Consider the following 20,539-nt stretch of genomic DNA (forward strand, 5'->3'; position numbering starts at 1 on the left):
TTCCTATTAATTTACTGCAAAATAATATTGGCACCTCTAGCAATAACTTTTCAATTCAGAAGGCCACATATAACAGCAAATTGACACTGAGTATGTTTCTGCTGAAAAGTCTATAAAGAAACATTCTAGGTTGCTGTGTCTCATGGAAGGTGTACTCCATCTTCATGAATACATATATAGACGTATGTATTTCTGTGTGCATGTACATTTCTATGCCAATGTATACACATATTATAGATATGCAATACACAATTAAGGCTCACAAAAGAATACAACCCTCTTATAAACAGAAAGATCCCTTGACCTTTCAAACTTAGGTCCACTTAATTAAAAACGAAGCATAATTTGTACCCTTAATATAATGGCCTATGATTTTCAAGTTTAACTATTTTCATGTTGATTGCTATGTTTTAACCCTATTTTGAAGGGACCACAAGGGTGTTTATGCCCTGAAATAAAGAGGAACAGACAACCTTTCCAACCTTGAAAAACAAAGCAAAAAATTTAAGACACACAAACATGAAAAGCTATCATGTATTTCTCTGCACCCAGAACCGTGCTAAACATAAAGTAGGCACTAAATGAATACTTCCTAGATAACTGAATAAATGAAAGAGCAAACACTTGCAATTATGCAGTTCCTCGTTAGGACAAGCCAAAGAAAGAGCTATGGGTTTAAGAGGGAAAGATAGTTCAAAACCAAATCTTGACCCTAATGGTGAAAAGATGATTATCTGAAAATAATTTTAATCTCATAGCTATGCTTTAAATTCTTTGGTCTCTTAGCTCTCAGAGCAGTGATGTATACCGTGGTGGGTGCAATATCACATCCACCTAACTCAACCAGCTTATCCAGCTGAGGACAGGCATCATAAATATTCCAGTGAGTTCCGTGAGGATTAGGGGTAAACAGATGTCTAGTTCACCTCTGCATTTCTCAAGAGTCTTGCCAAACTCTGTAGACTCTTCTCCAGTTAATGTGCTTTTATCATTTCTGGGCTTCTTCTACATGTTACAAATAAAGTGGATACTTGTGGTGGTAGGTGACAAGGTTCCCAGGAGAAGGTGAAAGGAGGAAAAAACGTCAACAAACATTTACCGAGCACCCACAGTTTTCAGGCCAAGGCTAGGTTCTGGACATACAGAAATAAAAACACCCATCACTGGTGACTCTATATATGGAGTCTCAATACTTCTTGGTCACCATGGTAGGTTTTGGTATACATTGTCCTTATTTGCAATTTAATATCAGGAATTTTATCTCTACCACAGAAAAAAACGTGTACCTTTGGGCTCACTCACAAGCACATATTCATGAAATTTTAAGATGTAAGAAAATTCATTGTGTTGTCATAGATGAAGACATTTCTTAAAAAACAAACAAACAAACAAACAAACAAACAAAAAAACAACCCAGCAATTCCATCTGGTCTGCTAAACAGGTTCTCTTGGGAACATCATGCATGTTTTAATAAATTTATCTCATTGCATTGCTCCTGGGTAGGTAACTAAGCACTCTGAAGGACAGATATATTCCCAAATTGTTTCTCAAGCAAATTTTTGGGCATGTACATGTTAACAGTAGAAAGGAATCTAAGTAAATTGATATCTCCAATAATAGTATACTACTATGAAGTGATTTGATTAAAATATTCTCCTTAAAAATAAAAAGGAGGCAAACTTTTGTTTCTATAAAGAAACATTCTAGGCTGCTGTGTCTCATGGAAGGTGTACTCCATTTTCATGAATACATATATAGATGTATGTATTTCTGTGCACATGTACATTTCTGTGTACATGTTACATTTAAAAAGTAGATTCAAATAACCCTAATTTCATTTTTAAAAAATTTAAACACAAGGAAAATGTTTTCCTTTATATCTTCCTTATCACTATGACAACTAAATGGGTTTGGTACAATGCTATCTTATCCTAATTAAGAACACGGCCCTGCAACATGGTATTCTATTAATATTAAATGAAAATGTGTGCATTATCTAGTTTTAATTAGGCTGCTGCATTTATGGCTTTCTGTTGTGAGCAAATGCTGTTTAGTATATAGAACATAAATTGAGATTTGTTTCTCAAGAATTTGATGAATGTAGGGGAAATCGAGGGGAACCCACACTGCTTGAATCACACATCCTGATATAGAGTCTGTATCCATTCATTTATCTTTTCATCCTTCTATCCAATACTATTGAGCCCCTCCTATGAGCAGTCAACGAAAAGGCAAAGAAAAATCTGTCCTTACTAATGAGCTCCCTCTGGTGATAAGATCCACCAAAACAGATAATTATAATATAATAAGATAAATGTAGTTAAAGAAATAAGCTGGGAGTATTTGAGATATAGCAAGAAAGACCCAACTGGTAGGGAGGAAGGGAAGAGAAACATCTTTCAGGAGGACAATTAATCAATCAATAAATAATGCTTATTTATTTTTTCTTTCATCAATATTCCTACTCACTTTCCCTCTCCTGTATTATTTTGAGGCAAATAATTTCATCCATACATACGTCAGTGTGTAGCTCTAAAGGATAAGGGTGCTTGTGCTTGTTTTTAATATAATCACAATACAATTGTCACATCTCAAATACTACCGATAGCTTGTCACCACATATATAATTGATGTCCAAATCTCCAATTGTCTCATCATCATGACTTATTTTACCATTTATGTTTTGTTTGAATTGAAATATACAAATGTTCATTGCTTACAGTTTGTTACTTTTAAGTGTTTCCCCTATGTCTCTTTTTTCTTTGCCAATTATTTATTGAAGAAGCCTGAGTTTTAAAGAATGAGTGGAGGGTAAGACAAAGGGGAGGGGAGTAAGGAAGGAAATCTAGAGAAATGGGACACCAGGAGAAAAAAATGTTGTAGAAACATTGAGGCTTTCCTTGATTTCCCTTCCTTCCCTTCCTTCCCTTTCTTCCCCTTCTTTCTTTTTTTCTTTTTGATGGCATTTCGTTCTTGTTGCCCAGGCTACTGCAATGGTGCCATCTCAGCTCACCGCAACCTCTGCCTCCCGGGTTCAAGCGATTCTCCTGCCTCAGCCTCCCAAGTGGCTGGGATTACAGGCACCACGCCTGGCTAATTTTGTATTTTTAGTAGATACAGAGTTTCTCCATGTTGGTCAGGCTGGTCTCAAACTCCTGACCTCAGGTGATCTGCCCACCTTGGTCTCCCAAAGTGCTGGGATTACAGGTGTGAGCCACCGTGCCCGGCCTCCTTGATTTTCTTAAACATGCAAACTCTGTGAGCATAGTTACTCATTTTGGGAACATTGCTCAGTGTACTCCTAACAATACTCTTCTCTGTATATCTAGTAAATTCCTGTATCATCTTCTAGCTCAGATTCAGAAATTCTTCCCCACCTTTTCTATCTCATGTTGTCTCCATCCTTCTTTGAAGGATGTATTAGCTGGCATTTATCAACCAGTATTTTTGGTGTGTTTGTGTTGAGGCATCATGTGAGATGCTAGGCATATAGAGATGAATGAAATGAAATCCCTGCCTTCAAGAAACTCTCAGGCCGGTTGCGGTGGCTCACGCCTGTAATCCCAGCACTTTGGGAGGCCAAGGTGGGCGAATCACGAGGTCAGGATTGTGAGACCAGCCTGACCAACATGGTGAAACCCGTCTTTACAAAAAATACAAAAAAATTAGCTGGGTGTGGTGGCACACACCTGTAATCCTAGCTACTCGGGAGGCTGAGGTAGGAAAATCGCTTGAACCCAGGAGGCGGAGGTTGCAGTGAGCCAAGATAGCGCCACTGCACTCACACCAGCCTGGGACGTAGCAAGACTCTGTCTCAAAAACAAAACAAAGCAAAACAAAACAAACAAAAAAACTCTCTGTGAGGTATTTTAGTAAGAAATGAGGCAATGCCTATGTTTTGGCCTAAAAACCTATATTTTTCCATATAATTTTTAGTCTTGACAAACACATGCCCATTGTTGTGCAAGGCATAACTGGAGAGTTTTTTTAAAAAGCGGTGTTTGCCATGGAATCATTAATAAATAGGCTCGCTCTTTCAGTTTCCATTTCAAGATGGAAAGCAACACTTTGTCAATAGGCTAAACATTTTGACTGTGTGTTTTATTGCTTTTTCTAACGTCCTTTGTTATGAAAAGGTCATGAGAAGACTAATGGTGGAAGATCAGATAATCAAATTATAATGAGTTTAGGTAGTACCCTATGGCTCACATTTTACTCTTTATGTTGCTAGTGGGGCAACTGAAGCAAGCAAGACAATAATGCATTATCCTGTAATATTTTAAAATGAGGTTGTTGATGGTGGAAGGCCCACTAGCACTTTTTTATTCGATTAAGGGGCTGCCAATATTTCCCTGGGTTTGCTATTGGCCCTTACAAGTAGAAAGATACGTCTTCATGTTCACCATGCCAGCACCTAATACAGTGTCTTGCACATTGTGGGAAATGGTGGGTATCATATGTGCTGTCCTGCTACTTTCCAACTGTGTGACCAAGCCTCATTTTCTCCTCTATTTTTATAGTGCTACTGTGAGAAGTAAATGAGATAACATGTATTCAGTGCTTTACACACAGCAGCAGTAAACAAATGGAGAATTTTATTATTTGTTAAGTAAATGAATTTTAAAAATTGTACATTCTGCCATTGTCTTTTACTCCTTTACCTCTGCCCTATTCAAATCCCTGACCTGTCTTTCCAGACAACCTCAAATATCTCCTTTACCACTTTTTAAAAGCTCATACAGGGCTGCCTTAAACATCTTAATACTTAGTTACACATTGTTTCTGTGTCTAAATGTTATTCTCCCTAATTGTAGCCGTAAGGTTTTTAAAAAGATGAGTATTACATAGAAGTGATGTCAAAATATTTACAACTAGCTGTGCCAGGTATTAATGCTTTAGTTGCTCAACCATGGAGATGTGTGAGAGTCCTAGGGAAGGGATTCAGGGGTTCCAGTTTGAAGCAGCTTGGAGAGGAGCACTCAGAGGGCCCAGGGTAGAAGCTATTTACTAACAAGAATATATTTCAATATTTTAAGAAGCAGAAGCACTGCCTGCAGCCAGAATATTAGTGCTGGCATCTTTGATACTTCTTTGGCATCCTCTATTTGTCAGGAACTCAACACACTTACTGATAAGGTAAGAAATTCATCCAAGGAACAGTTTCTGTATTTGTACAAGGAAGCCACAAAGATTTTATCTGGTTTGTGCTATGGGGAAATGAAGTTATGCCATGGTAATAATGGTACCTTTTAATGCTTATATGACATATGTGCTTTTAAATAAACATTATCTGTCACCCTTCCAGTATTTTTAGCTGCTTCTTTCTCTGCACTGAAGAACTGTCTAATCTGAAAAGAAAGAAGCCAGTGCCCTGGAAAGCGTTTCCTACCTGGTCACTGTACCCTTCTCTGACTCAAGCATGTTTTCTGAGTTAAAACAGAAGTCTTGGGCTCCTCACTGACACAGCTGGGCTGGGAGCACTTACTCATGCCTGGATGCAGGTTTTCTGAACAGATTTTATACACTAGAAGCAAGAGGCAAGAGGAAATATACTTTGATTCTGTTTATTGCTATTATTGTCTGTTCTTTGGAAAGACGCTAGATAGAAAAATGAATATTTAGGAGCATACCCACCAGATAGGTGGATTGACAGCACTGAGACAAGCTTCATGAGTGAAAAAAGAATGTTTTATCATTGCATTTGGATGCCAGAAAATTATGAACTGTATGAGCACGCTTGTGATAGAAAGTAAATAACAGTTTTGTCACTTCCTCTTCTATGCTGTAAAAGTGGGAAAACAATCCAAAGTGTAGTTAATTAAATTTGGAGTCAGGAATTTTAGTGGAAAACTATTACCAAGCCCATTAAGTACAATCTTAATGAAGGAACTATTCTACTTCCTCAGTGGAAAGAAATGATGATTATTGCCAAAGGCTGAAGAACTTATGAATTATATAAACTTTGAATTATCCAGAAATCAGAGTGAAGTCTAATTTTTCTTTGAAGCATTGACATTTTGTTAACAAATATTTTACTCTATATCTCATTCTCAAAGTGATATACACCATACAATTACAAATACATGTACCAAAATATATTCTTATTTGTCTTACCATATTTTTTAGCATCACAAACATCATGATATCAAAATCCAAATATACTTGAGGTATTGTATAAGTCATTAATCTTCTCTGAGCAGGTTTAACCAGAAGTAAAAAGGAGAAGAAGGTGATGATGATGATTTTGTTCAAAATACTATAATTCTTGAGCCTGGTAACATACACTTTAAAGTTCACATTGATTGACTCCAAATCTGTATCCACATTGTAAAGAATCAGAACATTTGACTGTGGTTTAGCTTATAACTCAATGGTCATTTTTCAACAACAAATTTTGGTGAGACTGATACTTTAGGTTTCCTGTTCCTTATTCTACTGGGCACATGGCTTATGGCTGTCTGGTGATTTCTGCAATAGTGTCAACGTAAAGATAGGCAGCGAGTTGAACAATTACTTCATTAGCTTTTGTGACTGCAAAGAGCATTTTTCTCTACCTCAAATCCTTTCCTTCTTTCTTCTCCCCTAGCAAACTCCTACTCTTCCTGGAAGCCAATTTAAGGACATGCACCATCATATGCTTGGCCTTCATTCCATTATGTTATGTACTAACTCTAGTAGACATTTGTACATTATGTATTGTACATTTCACAAGTTATAGATGGCTGCTGGATGCTTTTCCAGCATCCTTCCCTACCACCATCCCATCCTAACAGCAACAGCTGCCAAATTTCAGTTAAGGACTCATAATGTCCTGGGGAGACTGTCTTTATCCTATCTAAGCTTTAGAATGGGGCTGGAGATTTGGTCTCATGTTCAGGGGTGGATAGAAGCCAGTCTCTTCAAAGTGAATTCTAGGAATCATTGCCAGGATCTCTTTCTAGCCGGATGTGACTATGAAAACAAGTTATCCGGGAGCCACTGGCAACTGTCCTGGGGCCATGAGGGCAATTAGTCTTGGTATGAAGCTAACACAAAGACAGGCAGTGTGGCAGGACCAAAAGGGATTTCTTGACAACATTGTGAGCTGAGCTACAGGATCAGACCTCTTGAAGCTAGCTTTACTGATGTACTTTTAAGTTATAATCACCAATATGAGTATATATTCCCTTTGTTGAGCAAGTCAGTTTGAACCATCGGTTTAACTGCTATATTTTCAGATTAGGTGAGCACTTAATGTAGGCATACTACGTATTAAGTATTTATTGTGCCAGATACTTTCATATGGATGAGAGCATAGCTTATACTGGGAAATAAACTTATCTCATTTATATCTTCCCAACTGCCTGTGAGACAGGAATTGCTATACCTGCTTTATAGCAAAGGAAAGCAAGGTTGCAAGGTTTAGTAGTAGGAAATACCTCCAACAATGCATTCTGCCTTTCCACCTAGAAAACTGCTTTGTTTTGCAAGCTTGACACTACTTACAATGGAAAGCAGCCTTATCTGTTACTGTCATGGCTGAGAAGGAATCACACTTGCAACTAAGGGCCCATTTATCCATGTCTCTTGGATTATAAACTCCTTGAGTTCAAGGATTAAAATATTTCATCTTTGTTATCTCATCACCCAGCAGAGCACTTGGCACATGGTCCATGCTTAATAAATAACTAATAACAGACAAATGAACTAGAAAACGACCGAACAAAGCAAGGTAATCTGGATTATTCTGACTAGAACACATGGCTTTCCCAAGTATTTTGCATTTTTTTTAATATTTGGCTTGACTCTTTCAGAGTTAGATGTCCACAATATATTAACAGCTATTTTCTCCTCTAATTTCCTAAAAGTATGTTTTCCCTTTTCTTATAATTATATGAATGATTCAAGTTTATTAAAAGTTCAAATGATAAATTAAACCTAAAGAAGAAACTAAAAATAAAATGGAGATACTACCACCAAAGGTATGCTTTGTCTTGCTTTTGTTTGTTTGTTATCTCTTTGCACCATCCCTACTACCAACTCTTCTAGGCAAAATAAATATGGCACCCATTAGTCTTCACAGAGTCATCAATTTAACTGCTGTATTTTCAGATTGGGTGAACATTTAATGTAGGCATATATGCGTTAAGTATTTACTGTGTCAGACACTTTCATATGGATGAGAGCATAGCTAATACTGGGAAATAAAGTTATCTCATTTACATCTTCCCAACCGCCTGTGAGACAGGAATTGCTATACCTGCTTTATAGCTAAGGAAAGCAAAGTTGCAAGGTTTAGTAGTAGGGAATACTTCCAACAATGCATTCTGTCTTCCCACCTAGAAAATTACTTTGTGAAAATAATACTAAAAGAAACAAAAATAAAAGGAAAAAATCATTCATGTTAATTGCATAATAGCTTTCATTTCATTAAAAAACAAAAACAAAATCCCCCAAACCTCAAAGTTCTTAATAATTACAAAGATTTGTTGCTTAGAACTCCTGACTGTTAATTCTCCTTAGGAGGGTCTTTGTCTCCAATGTGACATGAGATGAAAAGGAACTATTGGGAGAATGATGCACTAAACAGAAGGGGCTGTAGTAATGGCATAAGGCCACACAAAGCCATTGATAGCCATCTCTGCTTTGACTTGACTCTTCCTACAGGGGGAACCTCTCCTGTGAGGCAGGGTTCCACTTGGATCCTTCCGGCAGCTTTCTATTAGTCCTCAGCTCTAAGTGTTACGATTGCAATTTAAAACTAGAGATAAGGAAAATACACCTGAAATTAGCTAGGGTCTCTCCAAGCAACTGTTTTCAAGTGCCCTAAAAGACAAATGGCAGACAGTTTTAATCCAGCCAATCCTAAAATTGCTTTCCAAAGTAAGACTATGCCCTCTGAACTAGAAAAGACAATGTCTTCCCTTGAAGCTGAGATTATCATTGTTTTGACCTCTTCCTTCTTCAAATGATTTATTTTGGGTTAATGGAGGACAAAAGTCAAAAGCAAAAACAGACAAAAGCCCCACAAAACCAACGCAGTGGAATTTTAGTTTACTACTCCGAAATAGAAGTAAATGTTCTGCAACTCAAGGTAGGCTGACTCATATTTTTGGGACCCAGAACAAGAACATAAGCAGAGGCTCCCAGTCCTGGGCTAGCCTTTCTTCTTTTTCATAGTTTCTTCCTGCACCACAAAAGACCTTTCATGCAGATGTGTGGACATCTCAGCTCATGAGTGCAAGCAGTGATTAACAGCATCCATCCCTTGCCCTATTTCCTACCCTCAGGCAAATAGAAGGCTCTTGGTTTCCCCTCAGACTCAGGGGCAGGGGGTTGGAGAGGCACATGATACACCTCTTGAAAGTGAGCTTAGGGATGTTTGGGGAAAAAAATATTGTGTCCTATATACCCTGAATGTGACCCAGAAGGAAGAGAGAGCAAGATCTAAGTGAGTCCATCATCTTGGCCTACAGCCTCCTCTAAAGCCAGAGATATGGGGAAATTTGCTCATTTCAAAGGGTGGTACTGATTTAGGGTAACTTTCAGAGCTTGCCTTGAATTTGGTAGATTTACGATCTTTTTATGTTTCATTTTTTATACCAAATTTTATACTTCGGTAAAAATAGGAGAAATGGCTCAGGAAAATGTGATCTTAACTGGCATAGACCAAAAGTGAGAACGAGGAAAGCCCCATTCATTTTTAAAATATTCCCTAAACTCTGAGAGGGATTAAACATATGAGGAGAGGAATCAAAGCAGATATGGGGCCAAGATCCCAAAATGGAAGTGTGAAGAGCTGGGCAAAGTCTATTGCATACTTCCAACATGTTGGTCACTGTGTGGATCCTGAAATCAGACAGGCGTGGGTTTAAATCCTAGCACTGCTATATGTCAATTTACATTAGTAGTACATTTAAACAAAATTTTCTTTATCAATTCCTCATTTGATAATGGAAAGCAAAATAGGATCTACCTGGTAGGGTAGTGATGAGGATTAAATGAGAAAATGCATGTAAAACCATTAGCACAGTGCCTAGGACATCATAAACTATATTTACTAGTCTTGTCGGGTATTTTAATACAACGTCAGGGCTGGAATTATGGCCTAGTTGTTATTTGGCAAATAACGTGGAAAGCTATGATATGTTATTTGGCATCAGTTTATTTCCATGTTCTCTATTTGAAATAAAATGTATTCTTTAAATAATTATGTAAGGACTTTGGATACTATTCTAGGAATTAGTTAAAAGTGAACAGAAAGGTAATAACCCTGTTTTTACTAGGTTTCCAAAATAACAACAAAAACACAAAATGATCTAGTTATAAGAAGTATATTTTGTTAATCAGAAAAATTGTATAATCTTCCTGTTTACCATGCAAATTTCTTTCAAAATCAACATCTATCAAAATGACTTAATATATTTGACAAAACACAATTTACAACAGTAATGACTACCTTTCACTGGGCATCGCTTTGTGCTAAACAGTATACTATTTGCTTTACCTACGTCATCAATTTGGTTTAATTCTCCTAATTTTCCCCTCCTCCATTTTACAGATAAAGAGTATGAGGTGCAGACAGTAATACTTGGTTGGGGACACAAAACCCCTGCCCTTTCCATTTACACCTTGCTGAGCCAGGTCTTTGAACAGCACCTTTAAACCTGTCCTTTTTGCCACCTTCCGTACCCTCTCAAAGGAAATTATATGTGTCACGTAGGCAAAATTAACATTTGCCTCTTTCGCTTTTAATCCTGTTTTGAGAGACATGGTTTTGTGTGTATGTGCCCTGTAAGAGGGTTCTTGTCACAGCTTATATTTGTCTTGCTGTAAATTTAATTGGGAATAACTCATACTAATTTTTCTTTTGTTGCTATAAATAGAGTTCATCATGGGTGGGTGGAGAAAATAGACAAACCACCACCAAATGAGAAGAAATTCAGTTTGTTGAGATTGGTACATAGGTTTATTTTTCCATAAAACCACACTGAATCAAAACCCAGCTACTGCTGTAAAATAAACCATGGAGTCTGGCATGTAATTTTAAAAAATTTAATGTACAGTACAGCTCAAAGGTACTTTACAACAAATAAACTGCATTGTTCTTGGCATTAAGATATATTAACACTTTTAGGACCCTTCAGCTGTGTGACCTAAGCTTTACAAAATGTCATAGGCTGGCTGGAGCATCAAACACAGATGTTCATTTATATCTGCGATGATTTGCTGAATTGCCTATCTTAATCATCATTGCTCTATCCAGAAGCTTTGAGCCAAACAAGACATTTTACAGACCCCTTGTGGGGCAGCCGCTTGTGGATTAAAAACCAAGTCTCAGGTTACACACCCCTAAGTGCCAACCACAATACATCACTCCTCTGCTCTTTAAGCAGAACTTATTCAGAGAAATGGAAAATATGGAAAAGCTATTTATGGACAAAAGAAGCATGTACAAAAAAGTGTTCCTGAAAAAAATATATATTCCATTTTCCAAATCTGCCAAGTTTTTGGTATAATCAGAAAGTATACTAAGAAAGGACAAATAACTTTATTGGAAGTGTGGTGGTGCCGATAACCAAAATATTTATGCAAAAAATAAAGCAAAGAGTAAGCTAAGTCTTTGGTGAAAAAAATGCATACTTTTTTTTTTCAAAGAGATGCTAAAATGAGTTGCTTTCTTTGGGGTTAAAGAGGACATTTGTCAAATCTACAGATTCTACATGTAAAGAGAAATTACAGTAGTGTACAGGTAAACACTTTGGACAAACAATTATGGGTTTAGAAGGCAGTAGCTACTTGCCAGTGAAATAAAGCAAATGTCAACAAGCTAGACACACTTGAAACATTTGAAAAAAAATGTCCTTGCTACTCCTCTCCATATATAATATGCCATATGACACCACAGTTAAATCTGCTATTGCAAAAAAAAGTACGTCAAGCTGTCGGTTTCCATGAGATTTGGACAGAGGCAAAACAACACAGCAGAGAGTCTAGGAAGGTACAGCTTTCACTTCTCTTTCCTTCTGAAGAGGAAATGACTTCCTATAGTTAGCTGACCCGGAGTTAGCACGCATCCTGCCTGGAGCTAGGACCTGGAGCAAATACCTGGAGCCCACCCACATGAGACCAAAATGCAGCTTCAGGTAATTGTTAATGGTGATAATGAAACTAGAGAAAACAGCCAGCCACAAGTCATGCAAATACAACAGTCACGCTTCTGCATTTGTCCATCCTGCTGGTATGTCGTACAGCTCTTTCCATAACGATCTGGTCTTTTCTTTCACTCCCTCTCCCACATCATCAACAGGCATGCCAAATGCAAATCTCATTGGATTCTGATCCCATCCCGGCAAAACGCAGGACTACCACCATACTGAGTTTCACAATAATCGCCACAATGCCAATTATTCACAGCCCCTCAGTTCTGTTCACACAAAAGATTGCAATTTGAATCTTGCCTTGCACAGGTTCAGCTCGGTTGGAGCTGGTTACCAGGCAAACGGTCTGTTTTAAGATTTGCCGATCGCTAAGGAGAGTGAATTAGGGGGGTGGGGATGGACAAACCACCCCGTACATACCTCCTTTTGGCAGCTAAGAAAAACAATTTCGTGACAAAGAGACTTGTTCTTTTCAAAGCTCACCCAACAAATGAAACTGATAGAATGAAACCTGAGAAACTTTAGCAACCAAAGAAAGCAGCCTTCCAAGGATCAAGGTGAATAATTGATTCATCGGGTTTTCTTTCATCTTTTAAGCTATTTTGCTCATTAAAAGGAAATTGTGGAATTTGTCAGGAGCCCAAACACTGACACACACTTCTGACAGCAAGTGCATATTCCAAACTATGGGTACGTTTGCCAAGCTTATTCAACAACAATGATTAGCAGCAAAGCCAGGAACTTACCGAGCACAAAATTATTGGAACAAAGCAGGGAGGAGGCAGGAGGCACCAAAAGCAGCTTCTCCGTCTCCTTGGTGCCAGGTTCTCCTGTCTGCTGTCCGGTTCACACTTGCCTTTATAACTAAGACTCCGACAGAACTCACTAGCAGAACCTGATGAATTATAAAACAGCCCCTCCTAGATTCTCATATTTTACATCACAGGGGGTGAACATGCAGCATTCTCTCTCACTGGGTACATATATTTCCTTGTAACTCATCCTGATAAACATATCAGCCTTAGAAGCAGTGACAGTAATTGGTGTTTGGGATGTACCACTATTAACCAATAAGATGCTTTCCCACCATCAGTAGTGTACCCCCATCCTCTGCTCGTGTTCCCCTACACCTTGTTAAGGTGGATCCACCCAACTCAGTGAGGGGTAGGCAAAGACAAAAAAATGTGGAAAAAGCCCCTGCACCAATGCACATACAGCAAGGCGTATTACTCTGGGTTAAAGCTCTTAATAGTAAGGATCAACTCCTATATTTGCATAGCCTGTCACAGTCTACCAAACACTTTCACTCTCACTGAGTCTCTCAGTGACTAAAGAAGGTATCAGGAGTGCTACAGTACAGATGAACACCAGAGATCCGAGAGACTAAATGACTTTGTTTGGTATTCACTGAATTTAGGGAATGCAAGGAGTCCTAGAGATTAGGGAGTCCAACCTCCTTACTGTGCAGATAAGGAACCCCTGGCAAGAAAGATAAAGTGACTTGCCCAGGTCACACAAAGTGTGATTTGAACTTGAACCCAAACCCAGGACTTCTGATGGCAAAGTACAGTGCCTTTCTATTCTAGCATGCTGCCTCTGGAGCATGAAAGCCCAGCAAATGAGAAGACTGGAAATCATAAACAGTACTGTTGACCAAAAATCATTAATAGGCAGGCTTCATGGGGAGCAGTGCCTGAGCTTTTTGTTTCCTCCCTGACAAGGTCAATTTAACCTTTTTAGGTTCATCGAATAACAGCACTGGAAAACATGTTTTGGATAATAATAGCTAATATCTATTGAACATATTTTAGGTGCCATGCAGTATTCTAAATGCTTAGCATGTATTGACTCAATCTTCAAAATGTCCCTGTGAGGTAAGTACTATCATAAGCAACATATTGCAGACAAGCTGAGATTCAGGGAGGTCAACTAATCCACGTAGGATCATACATCTGTTAAGTGGCAGAGCTCTAATGGACTCCAGGCAACTTAGTTTCAAAGCCCAGACTCATATATATTATCTGGCCCCAAGCAGTGTTTTACACTAAACTGCTAGAGGCCGATGAACAATGAGAGCAGACTGATTTACTATGGCCTTTAGTAGAAAGGATAAAAAGATAAGTTTTGGAATTCAACAGAATTGTGTTTAACCCGGTCTTTGCCACTAATTTACTATAACGCAGATTGTTTTATCTATAAAATGGGTATATTAAAATCTACATCACAAGACTAAATGGAGAATAGCAAGAAAATATAGTGCCTAGTTTATAGTATGTACCCCCAAATGGTTCTCATTCCTGCCGTATTTCCCTTGACAAAATGAATTCTGCCACACCTTCTCCCTAAACTACCTTTTAAGATGTTAATTTTACTGTGCTAAGGAGTCTTCTAACCTGCCAGCCAGTGAAGGGGGAAAAGCCCTAAAGAGACCTAACATCTCTCTACCAGAGATGGGCTTTCTATAAGAGAATGAAGGGCCCAGGGCTCTGTGCTGGGCTGCTGGCCCAGCTCACTAGCTTCTCTCTGCTTTACTTCCACCATTACTCAAATAAACTCATCAGCCCAAGAAAGCAAATTTACAACATGTCTGCTATCCACTGTGAGACCATCTTGGCTTCTCTCGCCCTTTTCAAACAAGCTCCTACCACAAAACCTATAAAAACAATGAACTTTTATATATAACTATACACTTACAGCCACTAAGTCACGGTGTGCCAAGCAGGAAGACAGGTATCTCTGTCTTGAACGTTCCACTGTTAACTCCTACTGTAAGTCAGTATAACCTAGTATTTGGCCACTGATGAGGTCTCTATCTGATGAGCTCCTCCCTATCAGAAACTGCTATCTTCAAGGTATGCAGTCAGCATTCCTTGAGAGCCATCAGAAGTAACCCTCTGTGAGACAAAGCGATGCTGTAATGTTGCAGGATATGCAGGTTTAGACATGAGAGATTTTCTCAGCTCCATGTTTCCAGAGAATAACTCTGTGGCCAACTTAATTTGCTCACATACAGTCTGTTCTCTCCTTGTTTAGTTTTTCCTCTGAGCATCTTACTGGAGGGTCTGGAATATGCATGGATGAGATGCCCTCTTTCCTGACCATACTTAATAGTAGGTACTATAGGAGCAGAGGTAAGAAATATAATTGGAGGTAAGGGGTGGAGGAAGACATGTGCTTCTAAACTGGTAAGAAAAGTCAGATGTAAACAAAGAACAGGTGATAACTACGGCTACAAGATCAATGGTTACTTCCTATACGTCTAAAGTGGGGATCCACTTATCTGAAATGGCTTGGTCTCCAAGTCTTCTCAGTGCCTTCCACCTACATTTAGCCCCCAAATCCCCTCAGCAGCCATTTCTTCCCTGTCCATTTCCCCCTGCTACCTGGCTATTCCACCATCATTCCATGAAAAATTAATATATATGAGTCATTATAACTCTTATATTGTAGCATTTCTCTGTTCCCGTCATGAATAATCATAATTTTATACATATTCTTTCATAATTACTTCAACCAACAATTACCCTCAGATATAATGAACTATGTAGAGCCTTGAAGCTATAGCAATATTTTGCTTAAATTAGTGATGGTGCTAGTATTTACTGAGCACTTATTATGGGCTGACAATATACAAAACTTTATGCACATTTCTCATTTAACCTTGACAACTTTTTGAAATGGTCTGTACTATTATCTTTACGTATAGGTGGGGACTCTGGCTAGAAAAGGTTAGGTAACTTACTAACAGATGGCACAGTCAGAATAATAGCTGAGGTCTACGACTACAGCACCTGTTCTCTTAACTCTCATATCCACTGCTTTTAAGCACTTGCGGCAACAGATAACATAAAACATTAGTGTCTGTTTTCACTTCCTCACATCCCATTCTCTCCTTTACTGACTTCAATCAGGCTTCCCACTAAAATTGTTCTTATAAGGTAAATGAAAACATTGTCACTCACAAATCAATATCCAGTGCACAGTCTTCAGTTTATTCAACCTCTCCCAGCATTTGGCAGAATCAATTACAACTTCCCTGAATCAATCATTGTCTCTGTTTGGTTACCAAGACCCCCTTGGTTTTTCTCCTACTTCACTAATCTATCCTTCTAGGTCTCCTTTGCTGGGCCCTTCTCTGCTTTCTGATATTTTAAATTTGAGTGCCCCCAAGTTTGTCGTTAGACTTCTTTTTTATACTCACTCCCAATGCTAGCCATCCAGTATCAAGACTCAAATGCCATCTGTAGATCAAAGGCTACCACATGTAGATCTCCAGTCTCAATCTGTGCTCTAAGCTCCAGACTCATATCCAGCTGCATACCACATCTAAGCATCTCTACTTGATTGTTTAATAATAGGCTTCTGATATTTAAAATGCTCAAAACTAAACTCTTGGTTTCCTCTCCGGAATCTGCTCTACTCCCAGTATGCACCATTTAAATAAATGGCACAATCATTAACCTAGTTGCTCTGGCCAAAAACCTGGGAGTCATTCTTGACTCTCCTTTTTATCTTACACCCATGCCTTATTCATCATCAAATCCTGTCAACTCTGTCTTCAAAATGTACCCTCAGTCTTTTTTCCATCTCCACCCTCATTTCCCTAATCTATACCACTATCATTTCTCACATGGATTTCTGCAACCACTTCTTCACTGGTTTCTTTGTTTCCATTCTTGCCTTGCTGCCACCCTTCCTCCACACAGCAGCCAGCCATGTTTTTAAAACAAAATTCAGACACCAACACTCCTTGCTCAGCTCCCTTCAGCAGCTCCCCTTTCACTTAGAATTTGCTCCTTTCACTGCAGCCAGAATTCCATCTGCTCAAGTGTCTCCTCGGAGGAGGAGATTTCTCTGACATCCTGTATAGAACAGCATCCTCTACTCCTCCATGTATCTCTCCCTCTTATTAGACTTCCAAAAAATTTATAGTACTTATCTCTGCTTAAACATATACTAAATATTATATATTAAATGTATATATGAAATATTTTATATTTGTTTATTTCTTTACTTTTGCTTCTCTACCCAACTAGAATGTAAGCTCCGTAAGGCCAGGGTCCTTGTCTTTTCTGTCCTTGGTTGAATCTCCAGCACCAGAACAGGACTTGCCACATAATATGTACACATTAAATGAATGTTATATGTAATATGTATTTATTAAATGAATGTATTTGAAGTCTTATCTTCACTACTTTTTTTTTTTTTTTTGAGACAGAGTCTCGCTGACGCCCAGGCTGGAGTGCAGTGGCGCGATCTCGGCTCACTGCAGGCTCCGCCTCCCGGGTTCACACCATTCTCCTGCCTCAGCCTCCCGAGCAGCTGGGACTACAGGTGCCCACTACCTTGCCCGGCTAATTTTTTGTATTTTTAGTAGAGACGGGGTTTCACTGTGTTAGCCAGGATGGTCTCGATCTCCTGACCTCCTGATCCGCCCGCCTCGGCTTCCCAAAGTGCTGGGATTACAGGCGTGAGCCACCGCGCCCGGCCTCTTTACTACTTCTTAGTCCTATAACCTTACACAAATTTCTTACTCTCCCTACATTATAAATTTCTCAATTATAACTTGTTTTTTAAAAACAAACAACCCTCCCTTATTTTTCTTTCTGATGCTTTATAGGTACTTTCTAATATATTCAGCCTATCCTGTGTATGACTTTGATACAACAATTCCAGAGACTGGTCAATGTTTTGGGTTGAAATGTGTCACTCTAAAATTCACATGTTGAAGTCCTTGCCCCCAGTACCTTAGAATGTGACCTTATTTGGAAATAGAATTGTTGCAGATGTTATTAGTTAAGATGAGGTCACACTGGAATAAGGTGGGCCACTACTTCAATCTAGTTCAATATGGCTGATGTTCTCATAAGAACACGAAATTTGAGCACAGAGGTGCACACGGGGAGAATGTTTTGTGGAGATGGGAGTTATGGTGCCACAAACCAAGAAACTGCCAGAAGGCAGAGAAGAGGCCTAGACCAGGTATTTCCCTAGTGCCTTCGCAGGAAGAATGGCCAAAATAACACCTTGATTTCAGACTTCTGGTCTCCAAAGTGTTGAAACAATACATTTCTCTTGTTCTAAGCCACCCAGTTTACGGTACTTTGTTACAGCAGCCTTAGGAAATGAATATAGTCAGTGAGATATTATCCTCATTTAGTACATGAGGAAATCGCAGCTGAGAAAAGTTGAGTAACCTGCCCCAGGTTTCACAACTAGAAATTGGCAGGGCCGGGCTTTAACTCAAAATCTGTACGGCTTCAAAGTCTATGCACAGTGGCGGTGGTTCTTAGACACTGGTCCCTGGCCCTTGTTGGTCCAGAGCAGAATGAGAAAAGGAAGTAGAATGCAGTGATTTTTCATCAAGCTAAAATGATCTTCTTTTATTATAGAATTATTGCCTTCCTGCTATTTATTTTTTCTTCCTATTGTTTTGGTATTGTTCTTTTTACTTCTGAAATGATGGTGAGAATAAACAGTAGTTGGATTTTTTTCGTAAATTTTTATTTTGTTTTTTAATGTCTTTCATTTTATTGACAAAATAAAAAGTTGGCAATTCTGTGGCCTATAGAAGTTTGTTCTGAAATGTTTCTGGTTTATGAAACATAAAAGTCTGAAAACAAATGTTCCAATGCTGTCCCCTTTATGAAACAAGTCCTCAGCCTGGGCAACACTGTGAGGCCCCATCTCCTCTAAAACAAACAAACCAAAAATATCAGCTGGTCATGATGGCGTACTTCTGAAGTCCCAGCTACTCAGCAGGCTGAGGGAGGAGGATCACTTGACCCTAGGAGAGCCACACTGACACTACAGTGAGGTATGATTACATCACTGTACTTGTGTTGCCTGGGTGACAGAGCAAGGCCCTGTCTCGAAAGAAAAAAAAAAAAAGGGAAGCTTTTCACAAACAGTGACACACTTGGTAGAGAGAAGAAGCTTTGCTCTCAATCAACTGCAGAGGTCCCTGCTCATAAACAAAGTGTCCGCGTTAATGGTCACAATCTCAATTAATTACCACAAAATTATTCTGATATAATCCCATGCAATGAATTTGTTTGAATTTAACAATATTCATTAATTCATAAATTTCCTCAGTCTTGCCCCCTTCCTTTTAGTATAGATTTCCTAGTTTTCAGTAAAATTCTTGACTTGCTTTTGACTTGATCCATTTTCTTTTGGGTTCAGGATTTGTGGGCTTGTGCAAATGTCTGAGGATTAAATGAGATCACCTCTGTTAAGTATCTAGAACACCATAAAAGCTTTCAGTAAATGCTAGTTCCCTTCAAAGAAAGAAATGAAGATTTATGCATCCAGAAGGGAAACGGCTTTAGGACTAAAGGAGATTTACAGCAACTGGATGACTTTGCAAGATGGACCAGCCTGGAGAGTGTTAATAAACTTCACCCTCTTGTTGAACATTCGGTGATCCATGGCAGTTTATAGAAATTGTAGCAGTCTATTTTTATGAATTCGTGTTCATGAGTATGTGTGCATACATATAAACATAAGTATATATGGAAATTAATATATATTGATGTCATATACATCATTAATATAAATTTGATTGGTGTGAGTGTGTGTACCTTCTTCAATTTCTGAGAAAATTCAGAAGGAGAAAGCCTTCCTACATATAAGAGTTTGCCTTCTTTGTTTATCCGTTATCTGGTCCCTTATAATCTAATTTGGGGACCACCAATTTGTCCTATCCCAAGAAACCTTAGTTAAGACCATTTAAATCTATCCCTTTGCCAAAGTTATCTCAGACTTCAAATCAGTAAAGAAGAGATTCCTTCATTCTGTGAGTATATATGGAGGGCTTACGATGTCCCAGGCACTACATTATTATGTTGAATGCCAGAAGAACAATGTAATCAAGGTCATATTCTCCCTCTCCTTAGGCTCTCAGTCCAGGGTGTAATAAATTTAATAGATAATAGCTAACTACAGAGCAGCATAGCATATTTTTATAAGGACTTTCATTAAGGTGCTATAGAGGCTAAGAGGAATGGCATCTAATAACCAAGTCTGGGGACTGAGGTCATGAAGGCTTCTGGAAGGAGGGGATGAGCCTTAAGCTGGGTCTTAATGGATGAGTAGGAGATATTGAGATATCCAAACAACAAGTGTTGCAATCAGAATAAAAAGCATATGCAAAGAGATGGTGGGGGGTTAACCAAGGAACTCTGGAGGAGTGAAATTTTATCCATTTAGCACTTAATAACATAAGTACTTGTGATAGAAAAAAGACTAACTTGAGAGTAGGAATACCAGAGACTAATCATTTTTTTTTAATAAACTTCTTCAATGCAATGAAGGCTAAAGTGGAAAATGTCATGCTTTATAGTTAGACAGTCGTGATTCATTCAAGCTGACCTTTGCAAGTTGCTTAACTTCTCTG

The 20,539-nt window shown here is 38.6% G+C and overlaps 1 protein-coding gene across 21 annotated transcripts in view; it reads right to left on the reverse strand.

The window, feature by feature from the left end:
• The window catches only part of DLG2 (discs large MAGUK scaffold protein 2), a 2,210,459-nt gene that overhangs the window by 236,585 nt on the left and 1,953,335 nt on the right, over nt 1–20,539 (reverse strand). The window contains exon 1 of one of the 21 annotated variants that reach the window (XM_032167980.2): nt 12,888–13,242. The exons of the other annotated variants lie outside the window; for them this stretch is intronic. The gene's annotated coding sequence lies outside the window, so the exon portion shown is untranslated. Of the gene's footprint in view, nt 1–12,887; nt 13,243–20,539 lie in introns of those variants that run through there. 21 annotated transcript variants of the gene reach the window in all.

The sequence above is a fragment of the Hylobates moloch genome, unplaced genomic scaffold (assembly GCF_009828535.3).
Source record: "Hylobates moloch isolate HMO894 unplaced genomic scaffold, HMol_V3 SCAFFOLD_11, whole genome shotgun sequence".
NCBI lineage: Eukaryota > Metazoa > Chordata > Mammalia > Primates > Hylobatidae > Hylobates > Hylobates moloch.